The following is a 12,258-nucleotide window of genomic DNA, read 5'->3' as shown; positions in this document are numbered from 1 at the left end:
CCACATTTAAAATACAGCTTAGCGATGTTCCTTAGACACTCCAACGAGTTAGCTATATTTAGATGTGAGGAGGAGGTGGGGTAATTCGTAAAGAGTTCTATGTTTCTTACAACTGATGTGACTGACAGGCCTTAAGTGCTATTTCTTTCAAATATGACTCATAACCCTTAGTAGCGCATGTGCACAGGTAAGAAATACTGATCTGTCCACATCTTAGAAACATCCCGACACAATAAAAAACAATTTTAACTTAATTCTGAATAATACAATGAATAGTCGATCCAGATGAAGACAATCAGCAGTGTAACAATATTACAGTATCTGTAATATTTTAGAATGTCAATGGTTTAGTTGAAACAGAAGCTGGTTTTCCAGCCAGAACTCACCATCTTCAGCTTCGCTGTGACAGTTCTTAAAAGAGTGAGGTTCCTAAAGAAATTTATTTAAAGATATAAATAAGTCTGTATGATCTAAGTCATTGCGTTCTACCTTGTAAAGAAGTCTAATCACCAACTCAATCAAAACCTAGAAATGCAAACAACCAGAAGGTAGTTCTAAGTTTGCTAAGAATTGAGAGAGAAAATGCTATTTATTTCACAGTTATTATTGCCTAGTTATTTCACACCAACAGTCCCCTGGGATAAATGGAGAAAAGAGAGATATTGCAAAAGGCTTTAAGGACACAGAGAGCCTATTAAGTACCCATGCCAATTGATGCTTCCCTCCCGAGGCTTCTGAACCACTTGGAAACCATTGTTTTGTTGTTTTTGTTTCTTCTCCCTGGTCAGTCGTCTTACTACATTCATTTCTGGTTCCCACAGAAGCAAGGGCGAGAGCAATCAACTCTGCCTTAGGTGATGAAATGAAGCTTTCTCAATGTTGGCCTCATGGCTCTTCCAATCCCAAGGAGGTGCCAGCAGCTGGATTTCTCCTCCTTCCAGAAGTTCCTGCCAGGATTGCAGACTACCACTGAGAGTGGTGTTTTCAGACTTAGGAAGATAACTTAGGGATCCCTGGGCCCAAACATGGATGGAACATTGGCCCAGTGGACTGTTGGGATCTCTGAGCACTGCCTGGTGGGTTTCCTCCCCACCCTTCCATTCCCAAAGAGAACTGAAAACAAAACAGAGAAACTTTGTATAAACAGTTCTGCTCCCCTTAAATATAAACATAATACTTGGCTAAGACAATTGAGATGATCTATACAACCTGGAGAGCAAATGTGAATAGATGAGGAAAATATGGGCTATGGGCTAGAGACCACGAGGGGCTGGAGCGATAGCACAGCCGGTAGGCCATTTGCCTTGCATGCAGCCGACCCGGGTTTGATTCCTCTGTCCCTCTCGGAGAGCCTGATAAACTACCAAGATTATCCCGCCCACGTGGCAGAGCCTGGCAAGCTCCCTGTGGCGTATTCAATATGCCAAAAACAGTAACGAAGTCTCACAATTTGTTGTGAGACATTACTGGTGCCTGCTTGAGCAAATTGATGAACAACAGGAGGACAGTGCTACAATGCTACCTGTTTCATATAAGACTACTTAATCTAATCATATGGATAGAGTATTCCCAACTGTGAAAATACTGCCCTATTTCCTCATAGAACAATATGTAGCTACTGATTCAGTCTTCCAAGTGCCCCCCACCTGAACCCCTAGATGCCCAGGCTCTTACCACCAATACCTTCCTTTCTCCATGAGCCCATGAACCAGAAACTAGAAGGTTGATGCCTGACCAGTGTTGATTTTGATTGATCACTGCCAATCCATTCTGGCTACCAAATATTTTTAGTGTCAACTTTTGACCATCAATGTTATCCTTAGTCCACAGATTAGAAAAGTCAGGCTCGAAGAAGTTTACTTGCCAAAACCAAAGAATATATAAATGATGAAACAGTCATGTCTATCTGCCTGTCTTCATAAATCATTACTCTTTCCCCTATATCAGTAATTCAAAGAGAAAGGTGGGCATGTATGTGTGTGTGAAGAGAGAGAGAGAGAGAGAGAGAGAGAGAGAGAGAGAGAGAGAGAGAGAGAGAGAAATTTCTCCAAACTTGTCTAATCCTAAGAGTACATTTCTGCCAATGTTATGTATTCCCAGGGTCCTTCCCATGGAGATTCTTATTCAAACTAGGAGAATTGGGGAATAGAATCTGTATTTTCTAGGTGACTCTTCAAGCTTCGGAAATCCTGCAGAAGTACTTTCCCCACCCCCAGTATATTTTGAGGCTGGCTAGAAATACTGAACTATTTTCATGTCTTGAATGAACAAATAAGAGGCTGAAATCAATCACTGAACCTTCAAAACTTTTTTAACTGGAAAAGGATATTCATTTCAAGTGGGGCACTTGCAGGTTGTTGAAAATAGAGTTATGCGTCCAAAAGTAGTTATTCTTTGTTATCTCTAGAACGTAATGTGAGAAAGTCTATAAAGGCTGAAGCAAGATTATAAGTTACTAATAAGTCAAATAAAAAAGGACATAGAGGCTGAGAGACAGCACAAGGGTTAAGTTGCGTAACTTGCATGCAGCCAACTTAGTTTATTCACCAGCATCACAAGATTTCCCCCAAGATTAGCCCTGGAGACTCCTGAGCACCACCAGGGTAGCCCCAAATAATCCCAGCACTGCAGGAACAAGCAGCTCTATACATCCTCAGGCCCTGCATTGAACTACTTATCTGCTTGGCTTATCACCAGGCTTCCTGAATACTGCATGGGAGAACTGCCCCCCACTCCAAAAATAAATAAATGAAATGAAAAAGATTTAAAGAGTAGAAAAGAATAAAAGAATTACATGGAGCTTAGGGAGGGATCCTGAGTTTACTAAAAAATAAAATTAAAACAATTATGGGCTCTCGAAGCTATTCTGGAACGCTCTTTCTCCAAAGAGCGTTCCAGAATACGTCTTGCAGAAACACAACTCGTGACCTAAGAATTTAAAGGATGATCAATGTCTGGTGTCCTGTGGGACATTGGTGTTACCCATTGGTTCTCTGCTCTCTCTCACCCTCCATCTCCACCGTAGTACACGGCTGGTTTGCTTTTATCTAGTAGGGTTCGACAATATGGTCTGTCACATAAAAACCTTTTCGGTTGCTTCTCTATATTCTCTCCTCTGTTTTTGTTGTTAGCAAAGCTAATCGTGAGCCACAAAAAGGTGTCGGGGATAAGGCAAGCATTGCATCTGAACTGCACACAGCCGGCTTGTGATATAATTCTCTTTCTCAGGCAAGAGCTCAGAGAAAAATAGGAAGACAAAAGATCAAAATAGACAAGCCATTGTCTCCAGGCTAGTTTTACCGTGGGGAGGGGTTCATTAAATATTTGTGAGAATGGCAGTCATCTAACTCAATGGAGGCTCCGAGATGCTCTTGCTGACATAGAAATCATCCCTGGGCCAGAGCAACCTACAGTGGAACGGGGATTTACTGCCACAGCTCACGGCCCAAGCTGCATTGGTTTTCTTCCAAGTGGCCAAAGCTGCCAACACTTACACACCTGCCGCAGCTCCCAGCACACGTTACTCCCTTACACAAAGGAGAACCCACTCATGGGATGGACCGCTCAGTAAAATAAAGAGCCAGAACTACTCTCGGCAGAACCGAACACATAAAACATCCAAATAAATGCTGCTGAATACTTCCAAATGGCACCTGACAACGAGAAGGGGAAACATCGTGGAAACAACAGAGAGAAAAAACATGATGGAGCCATTTGTCCCCCATCCTAAAAAGCCAAAGCCTTGTCTAAGCAACCCCTCAGCATCTACAAATAATGGGGCCTCCCACCCGAGAGGGAAGGAAAACTGTGGAACAGAATCAAACCATAACGACAATAATAAACCGGAGAATTACATGGTACAAGGGCTGTGGATTAAGGGGGGCTGTGTTGTCTTCTCCCCTTATTTGGGTGAAGAATGAAGTTCTTCTTTGTTGGCTTGTTCTGTTTTTCTTTTTTCCTTTTCCCTCTTCAGTACTTAACACCGTTATAAAACGTCCCCAGACTTCAGAGGTAGGGCTTAGCTAATGAGGTGTGTTGACACAATTGGAAGCCCATTTCTGGATGAAAATTGCAGTGTGCTGTGAGCGCAGTGCCTTCAGGTGGGGAGAGAGCATTTGTGCAGCGGCAGGTGGTCACCATTGCTTTCTCCAGGAGGAGAGAGGCCTTTTGGGTACCCACAGCTGGGGGAGAGAGAGGCTGACCCGGAGCTCTGGGCTAACGTGATAATTCTCCACCAAATTAGCCCTGTTTCTCCAGCTTACCTCTGCGGCTAGCCAGTCAACGCAAATATAATCCCTTCCTAATTGTAAACCAGCACCAGTCTAATTATATTCCCATTTACCCCAGATACTCTAAAATCATAGGCTTTCTGTTGGCTAATTCCTCTTATTCATGGTTTTATGACTCTAGAGGAGGCTTTGGGGAGTAGGAACTGAGAAACAGTGCCGTGAGTTAGTTCCACGGAGACATTAACTATGACAAAGTAACGGAACAGAGGAGAGAAGCGGGTGGAAGAGGAAAGCCTTGGGTTTCGTTCAGGCAGGTTTCAATGAGAACCGGAGGATGGGAGCACTTGCAGGCGAAGGTCAGCGTGGCAAGAACACAAAGCAGTAGGGCATCTGTCCCCAGCGCCTTGCTGGTCGCCTTGCTGGTCGAGCCACACAGAGCCTTCTGTGATGAAGCCCACTCCCTTTGTCTTTATGCTAGTTGGTATTTAAGAGCTAAGCAATTAGAGTCGTTTTATGACAGTTCATTAACAAGGGCCTTGGGAAGGGCTGTGCACCAAAGGGGTAATGGAGAAAATCAGAAGATGCTAGTTGGAAGCAAACAAATAGGATAGAGTGGGAAGGTCACCGTGGTAAACAAATCATTTTGCCTTGAAACAAGTCTTTCAAGATAATGTAATCTCCACACCTCGCCCCTCCTCCCAGATTCTAACCCCAGAGGATGTTAGCATGAATATATGGTTCTGTGCTTAGGAATATATGAATATATGGTCTGTGCTTAGGAAATAATAACACTGCATGATTATAGGGAAGTTTTCTGGGATAAAACAGTGTGTGGGCTCATGCATGTATATATCTGTATGCATGCGTGTGTGTGTGTGTGTGTGTGTGTGTGTGTGTAAGAGAGAGAGACAGAGAGATCAAATGAAACCATTTCTATTAAAAATAAACTCTCATAATAGGCTTAAATGTTTTTATTCTTCTGCGGCTTAGGTGAAAATAAATTATCCAAGTGTTTTGAGTTCATACCCACATCACACAATTGTTTCTTAAATGTTCTCAAGGTCACAACTGAAAAAGGCACCATGGAAACAATACTGCAGCACCTCTTGTCCTGGGGACAGGCTCCTTGCTGATTGACCAGACCAGTACCTGTGACCCGGACAGGGAAAGAGTTAAATTGAATAACATCAAGTTTGCAGGTTCTTTGAAAGAAAAAAATCTGTAACAACCCTGGAAACATGAGCACTTAAGTGAGTCAGTCAGTGACAAGGCAATATTAGTCCAGGATCCAGTCTGCAGGGAATTCTATAGTCAGTTCCTCTCGAAAGGAGAAAGCAAAACAAAACAAAAACTCATGTTTATTCCTAAACAAAGTTCTGCCCTCCCCCGCCCCCCAACATTGTAAGGAAGTTGAGAATAGGGAGAATGTTCCAGTTACCTTTCCCCACCTACAGCCTTAAAGAGTTCCTCGCACAGATTAAGTGCTCAGCCTCGAGCAGCGTTGCCGAATTGACAGCAGAGAGGAGAGCGTTTAATAATTTTCCATGAAATGCCTTGCTTTAAACCAGTCAGGTTGTTTGTTTGTGTTTTTGATTTTTTGTTTCTCAATGCTTTCTCATTCAAGTCAGGAAACATTGAGAAATTGAATTTAAACTCCAGGGTTGCTTGGTAAATATGGAATCAGAGAAATGGAAATTGCAGGGCCTCAAGAGATGATATTTTCATCAAGCTATGAAGCCTGGTGAGTCATTCCTCTTCACTGAAGGGTTATGTTTGCCAATTTAATCATATATCTGTGTTCCCTAGTCAAGTTATGCTCTTACTTTTGAATGCCACTCTTTCCCTGGAAACACATTCCTACCACCCCCACCCCCGGATTCCTTCCATAAAAACCCTGTTGTTTTATTTATTATCACTATGTTCCCAATTTTTATTTAATCATCACTTTTTCCCTTTCAGTCTCTAGAACATTCTTTCAACAAACTTCTTAATTTTTCATGCCTAAAAAGGACCTTTCCTTTTTTCCTGTTGACATTCTAGGGAGCAGTCTCTGGTTTTGTTTGATACACTGCCAACAGAGGTAAACCTCTGGATTAAGTGCTGAGTGACTATAAATAATCATAAGATAAGGTTCTTGTTTTACTTCATCTGGAATTAGCCTGTGAGGCTCCCTTAGAGATGGATCCATACTGAAGGGTGCTATATATGGACCTTGGAATCAGACTGCCTGGCATTCATGCCCTGACATAATGTTTGCCCACTCTGTGATCCTGAACCTCTATTTATTCAACTTTCAACTCTTTCCTCATTTCTTAAAGATGTAATAAAAGATGCTACTGTTTTTATGTACTGCTTTCTCAACTGTTAAAACTTTATATTGGTTTCATTTCACCCACCCATGAGCAAGCACAAAGATACCTCGAACATTGTCACCACTGGGCACGTTTTTTGTAATCTCATTCTGACTGTTATCAGGGAGATGCAAAAGGATAATAATATAACTTTGTGTTTATTCACTCATTCAGTCCTTTATTCACTAAAGAAATGATTACAGATTATCTGCTCTAGGTCAGACTCTCTTAAGGATGGAGATTTAAAGGCAAACAAGATAGGAATGAAGTATTTTGCCCCATGAAGTTCTTATAAACCAGTTAGACTTACAGAAAAAAGAGATGATTACAAATTGTGATATAAGAATTACAGAGGATGTGGAGCAATAGTAAGTGGGTAAGACATTGACCTTGCTTGAGTCTGACCCATTTGTCTCCGGGCACCTCCTATGTTTCAGTGAGTCCTAGCAAGAGAGATCCCTGAGAAAAGAACCAGGAATAAGTCCTGACAATCATTGGATGTGTCCCCAAAACAAATAAAAAGAACTACAAAGAAAACAAAAGGGTTGTTAGGATAATAAATCACAGTAGACATGTCTTGAGCTGGGAGAGAACATTTCAGCCATGAGACTAAAGAATGGTAGAAGACAGAAGCAATAAAGAAAGAAACAAAGAGGCTGTGATGTCCATGGAAGGAAGCCCTGGGACTAATAAGACATGAGATAGGAACTAAGAGTTTTATTCCATAAAAGTCCTTGTTTATAGTGATGGCACTCTATTTGCCAGTTTTATTCAATCACTGTTTCTCCCTGAAATGTTTAGAACATTCTCCAACAACATTTTTAGTGCTGTGTCTAGCATCAAAACTTTTCATTCCCTATCTACACTCTTTTTAAAGGATGTCTGGTCTACTAATGGGAGGTCTGTTGTTAGAAATTCAGATTTCACTATAGTCAAATCAAATGGATAGTTCTAAATTTGATCTCTGTGTGAAGAGAACAGATTACTGGGGAAGAAAACAAAAGTTGAGGTTCATTTAAGAAGGTTAATGTAATTTCAAGGTCATCAGCATGAAGAGGGTGAGAGGTGGGCAACTTAAGGGAATTTGGTGAGCCATAGCAGATAATACACCTTCATCATTATTGGGTGCACATCATATCCCTGAGAAGCTCCTTGCTCAGTCTTCCCAGAAGTGAGGCAAATAGATTCAGTAGACAAAGTGTTTGGAACTCGTACATTTAAATAAAAAATGTAAATGATTAAGAGAGAAAAAATTGGATACTGAATCCAAATTTATTTCCAAATGGATTATGGCCCATCAAAAAGGATTTTCCAGACAGAATGATCAAGTAAGCAATGTCTGTTGTTGGTATTACAATTCATGCTTTTAAAAAATGAGTAAATGTTGAGACTTTACCATGAATCACATGTCCTTCATCCATTTTCTCATGTACTGAGAAACAGTCCAATAGGTATTTCCTATGATTCCCACTTTGACACATGTTGTGAAACTGAATGTTACTGCTATAGCTTTTCCTAAGTGATGGAATCAAGCCAGACACAGGTAGGATTGGAACCCAGGCAACTGGCACAGAGCATGAATTCCTGACCACTAAACAGAACCACCTGACATCATAAATGCTATTCTAACCACACCACACATATTCACACAACACACACACACACACACACACACACACACACACACACACACACACCCATACATCCCTCTTTACAATAAAAAACTGCCTCAGAGAATCTATTCAGTCTCTCCAAGTCCACTAATGACCCACTGAGCTTTGATGAATTACATCTTTCATTTCAATAGTAGAACCACTAATTGTGGAAATCAAGCTTGAGCAAGGCAGTAGAAGAGATACTTCCTGAGACAGAACAGCCTTCCTGGTACCTCTGTTAGCACATCCTTGCCAGCCCTGTGGATAAATGCAGCCTCAGCCAGGAAAGGATAAATGATAGATGACTTGGAAGAAATAAATGACAGGAGTGTTAAAATGTTTTAGGGGCAAGGGACATTCAAATAAATGCTATAGGATGATTTATTTTCCAAAAGGTGTTATATTCACTGCTGAAACACACCTACACGTCTGCCAGAAATGTGACCATAAAAAATCTGTGCATGAAAAATTTACGTTGTAGCGAGCCGACCTCAACCTTTCATTTACTAAAGCCACCCACCTGAGCTCCAACTGAGCTCCAATAGAGCACTTTCAACTTCCTCCTAGCCTCTAATACCTCCTGGTCTTCAGCTACCTCCAGCAGAATTATTCAGAATTCAACTCATTGCCTGCTCTCCAAATGTTTAATATTTGAAATCTCTGTTAATGCATCATTTCAGCCACTGCCAATGCTATATACTTCAGTTTTCATGATTACCTCCCTTGCCCTCGTTCAGCCCTTCAATTCCAATTCAATGCAAATATACCAAAAAAAATTTCTTCTCCCAAATCATTTCATGCCTCTAGATTCCCCCCTTTTTTTTTTACCACTGACATTGTGTCCCATTGTTTACATCTTCAGTACCTCAAGTCCAACATCAACGTGGGTTTTCTAAAACAGAGTTTGAGGCAAGTCATAAATGTTAATAGTTGAATGAGAGCAGGGAGAAGGAAAAGCCAATACAGATCATCTGTTTCTGAACTGGCACCACTTCCCAAGGAAACAGACACCTCGTCCACAGTTCTAGAAAGCAGAATAAAGCTCTTCCAGGGAGACTCTGGGGAGGAAGGGAAGGGGAAGCAGATTACCTGGTAGTCCCAGCTTTCATGTCTTGATGTCAAGGGTCATCTCTTGGGGGTTTAATCTTCCCACACTTTCCATCATGATTGCTGGGGTCCTTCAGTTGACAGACACTGGAGATTTTAAAGTTTTAGGGGTCCACTCAGGTAGGATGCAAGCACCAGCACTGCTACTGTTCCTCCACCCCTGTGAGAGTATGGAAGTCATGTACAAACCCAGTGCTCAGTTTCTGAAGAAGGAACAGAGTTGGGGGTGATAAATTAGACAACCTCAACCACAACAAGTCATGGTGTGAGCAGTTGGTACAACCTCCTTGTACAGAAAGTAAAACTGAAATTTCTGATCAGGGTGGGAAGGTAGGCCGATGTGAGTTGACATGTAGACAGAGTCTGATAAGATTTATTTAGAGCTATTCAGCTCTGTTCACATCCTCTGATAGTATTGTAGCACTGTAGCACTGTCCTCCTGTTGTTCATCGATTTTCTCGAGCAGGCACCAGTAACGTCTCCATTGTGAGACTTATTGTTAGTTTGTTTGGCATATCAAATACATCATGGTTGGATCTTAAACCAAGACCAGAGGGTATCATTTTCTCCTCTGAAAGGTACTCATTCAAAACTGTTTTCATTCATCTTTGGAAGTCACTTAGAGATTCTAGAATCCTAGAAACATTCCCATTGGATTTAACTGATCCACTGCCTGTGTTAGCATTTATCTCTCTCTGCCCCTATCTACTTTCAGTTTTCCTCACTCATTGGCTAAAACCTGAGCTGAGTCTCTCCCTCCCTCCCTCCTCCCTCCCTCCCTTCCTCCCTCTCTCCCTCCCTCCCTCCCTCCCCCCTCCCTCCCTCCCTCCCTCTTTTTCCTCCTTTTTTTCTTCCTTCCCTCCTTATCTACACCCAGAAGTATTCAGGGCTTATTCATGACTCTTCGCTCAAGTCTCACTCTTGATGGTTCTCAGGGTACCATACGCAGTGCTTTGGATCAAACTCAAGCTGGCCACAGGCAAGGCAATCACCCTGACTGCTGGACTATCTCTCCAGCTCCCTTCTCTATTTTTCTTAATTAGTGGGTTATCCAGACCTTGCTTTGGGAAGGATCTAAGCTCTAGTTACCTTGCTCTCATCAGGGTGTTATGGTTGGCACTGACTATTCACAAAGATCACAAAATGCAGAAGTACCCAAAGAAGGGCCAGTTAATTCCCCTAATTCCCATATGCTACTTCCTGCTTCCTACGTAGTAGCAAAAGTCCTGGCACCTGAAACCTGTCAAGAGTAATTTCTTGATCTGTAGAATAACTCCACCTTGCTAACTTATTTGCTGGCATGAAATCCCCATTGGAGGTAAGTATCATTCAGAATTTCCAATTCTAACCTAATGGACCTTAAATTGTCTAGATAAGAAATAAGAGGAAGAATGAAGGTGTAGTAAAAATGGACAAGTCCTACTTCTATCCTTTCAGTCTTCATTCTAAACATTCCTGGAGCAATGCTGTCTCCCCCACCCCCCCCATGTCTACATCCTAATCCTTCCAACTTGTTAGAAAAATGGAGAGCAAGGATGCAGATGGACTTCAAGTTGTTAAGTTAACTGACTTTAAGACAGATTTCCTGGATTTTCAGGGGATGGGTAGGGGAGGGCTATGTCAACTATAAGGGTCCTTAGAAGGGAAAGAGAGAGTCAGAGAGATGCACTGTGAGAACTCAGCTTGGTTTTAATGACTTGGAAGAAGGATGAAGGATTTCCTTACTTAGCTAGAAATGTGGGCAGCTCCTAAGAATTGAAAAAGACAAAGAAACAGATTCTCTCCTACATGCCCAGAAAGAAATATCCCTGCCAATACCTTGACCATGGACCAGTGAGGTCCGTGTCTGACTTTTTTTTTTTAATTTATTTATTTATTTATTTTTATTTTTTATTTTTTTTATCATTTTTTTAATTAGTGAAACACCATGAAGTACACTTATAGACTTATAAATTTTTGTGCTTGGGTTTCAGTTATACAATGATCAAGTACCCATCCCTCCACCAGTGCCCATCCTCCCCCCCCACGGGTCCTAGCATCCCTCCCACCCCCCCCCCCCCCCACCGTCCCACCCTGCCGCTGTGGCAGGGCATTCCTCCCTGTTCTCTCTCTCTTCTTTTGGGCACTGTGTTTTGCCAGAGAGGCATTGAGTGGCAATCATGTTTGGTCTATAGACCACTTTTAGCATAAAAATATGGAACGCTTCACGAATTTGCGTGTCATCCTTGCGCAGGGGCCATGCTAATCTTCTCTGTATCGTTCCAATTTTAGTATATGTGCTGCCGAAGCGAGCACTGACTTCTGATCTATAAAACTATAGACAATTTGTTGATAGTATTTCAAACCATTAAGTGTTGGTGACTGCTGACAACTACAGTAGAAAATGAATATTAGGAACTCATTTCTCCTTTCTGTAGGACAAATACCAGTACTCCATTCTACTCATTTTCAGAAAGTCTTATCCGTTAACATGGATTCCATATAAAATTTCCTCATATTTAGATAAGATATCCATTTTTTGACAAAGAAAATACAATATGAGTTTATTCCCACAAAATTTACACGTATTTTTCATATTTCATAAGTGGAAGCTGACAAACTACTGACGACTCAGCTAGAGCATCAGTTTAGGGGCAAACCTCAAGTGGTTACAGCAATATACTATATTGTACCTACAGTCAGTTGTATAACGAGGTCATTTATAGGAGGAATGATTAAAATGATGCATGAAGGGATAAACATAGAGTTTTTGACAATTTTCACTACACTTTCATCCTCTCTCATTTTTATTTGTTATTTAGATGAAGGTTTGGATTAAGGCCTGTTTGAAGTGGGATTTTCACGCCAGCAAATTGGTAAGCACAATGGAGTCATCCTATAGACCAGGAAAATTGTCCCTGGATCCAATATATTCTA

At 41.5% G+C, this 12,258-nt stretch overlaps 1 non-coding gene across 1 annotated transcript; it reads right to left on the bottom strand.

Annotated features, from left to right (window-relative positions):
- Positions 1–11,530: 11,530 nt before the first annotated feature.
- On the bottom strand, positions 11,531–11,637 carry LOC130042484 (U6 spliceosomal RNA). The gene has a single exon (XR_008795233.1). It is a non-coding gene; the product is annotated as a U6 spliceosomal RNA (small nuclear RNA).
- Positions 11,638–12,258: the final 621 nt, after the last annotated feature.

The sequence above is a fragment of the Sorex fumeus genome, unplaced genomic scaffold, assembly GCF_029834395.1.
Source record: "Sorex fumeus unplaced genomic scaffold, SorFum_2.1 ptg000100l, whole genome shotgun sequence".
Lineage (NCBI taxonomy): Eukaryota > Metazoa > Chordata > Mammalia > Eulipotyphla > Soricidae > Sorex > Sorex fumeus.
The sequence above is the reverse complement of the archived record's forward strand: the minus strand, read 5'-3'. Positions and strand labels throughout refer to the sequence as shown.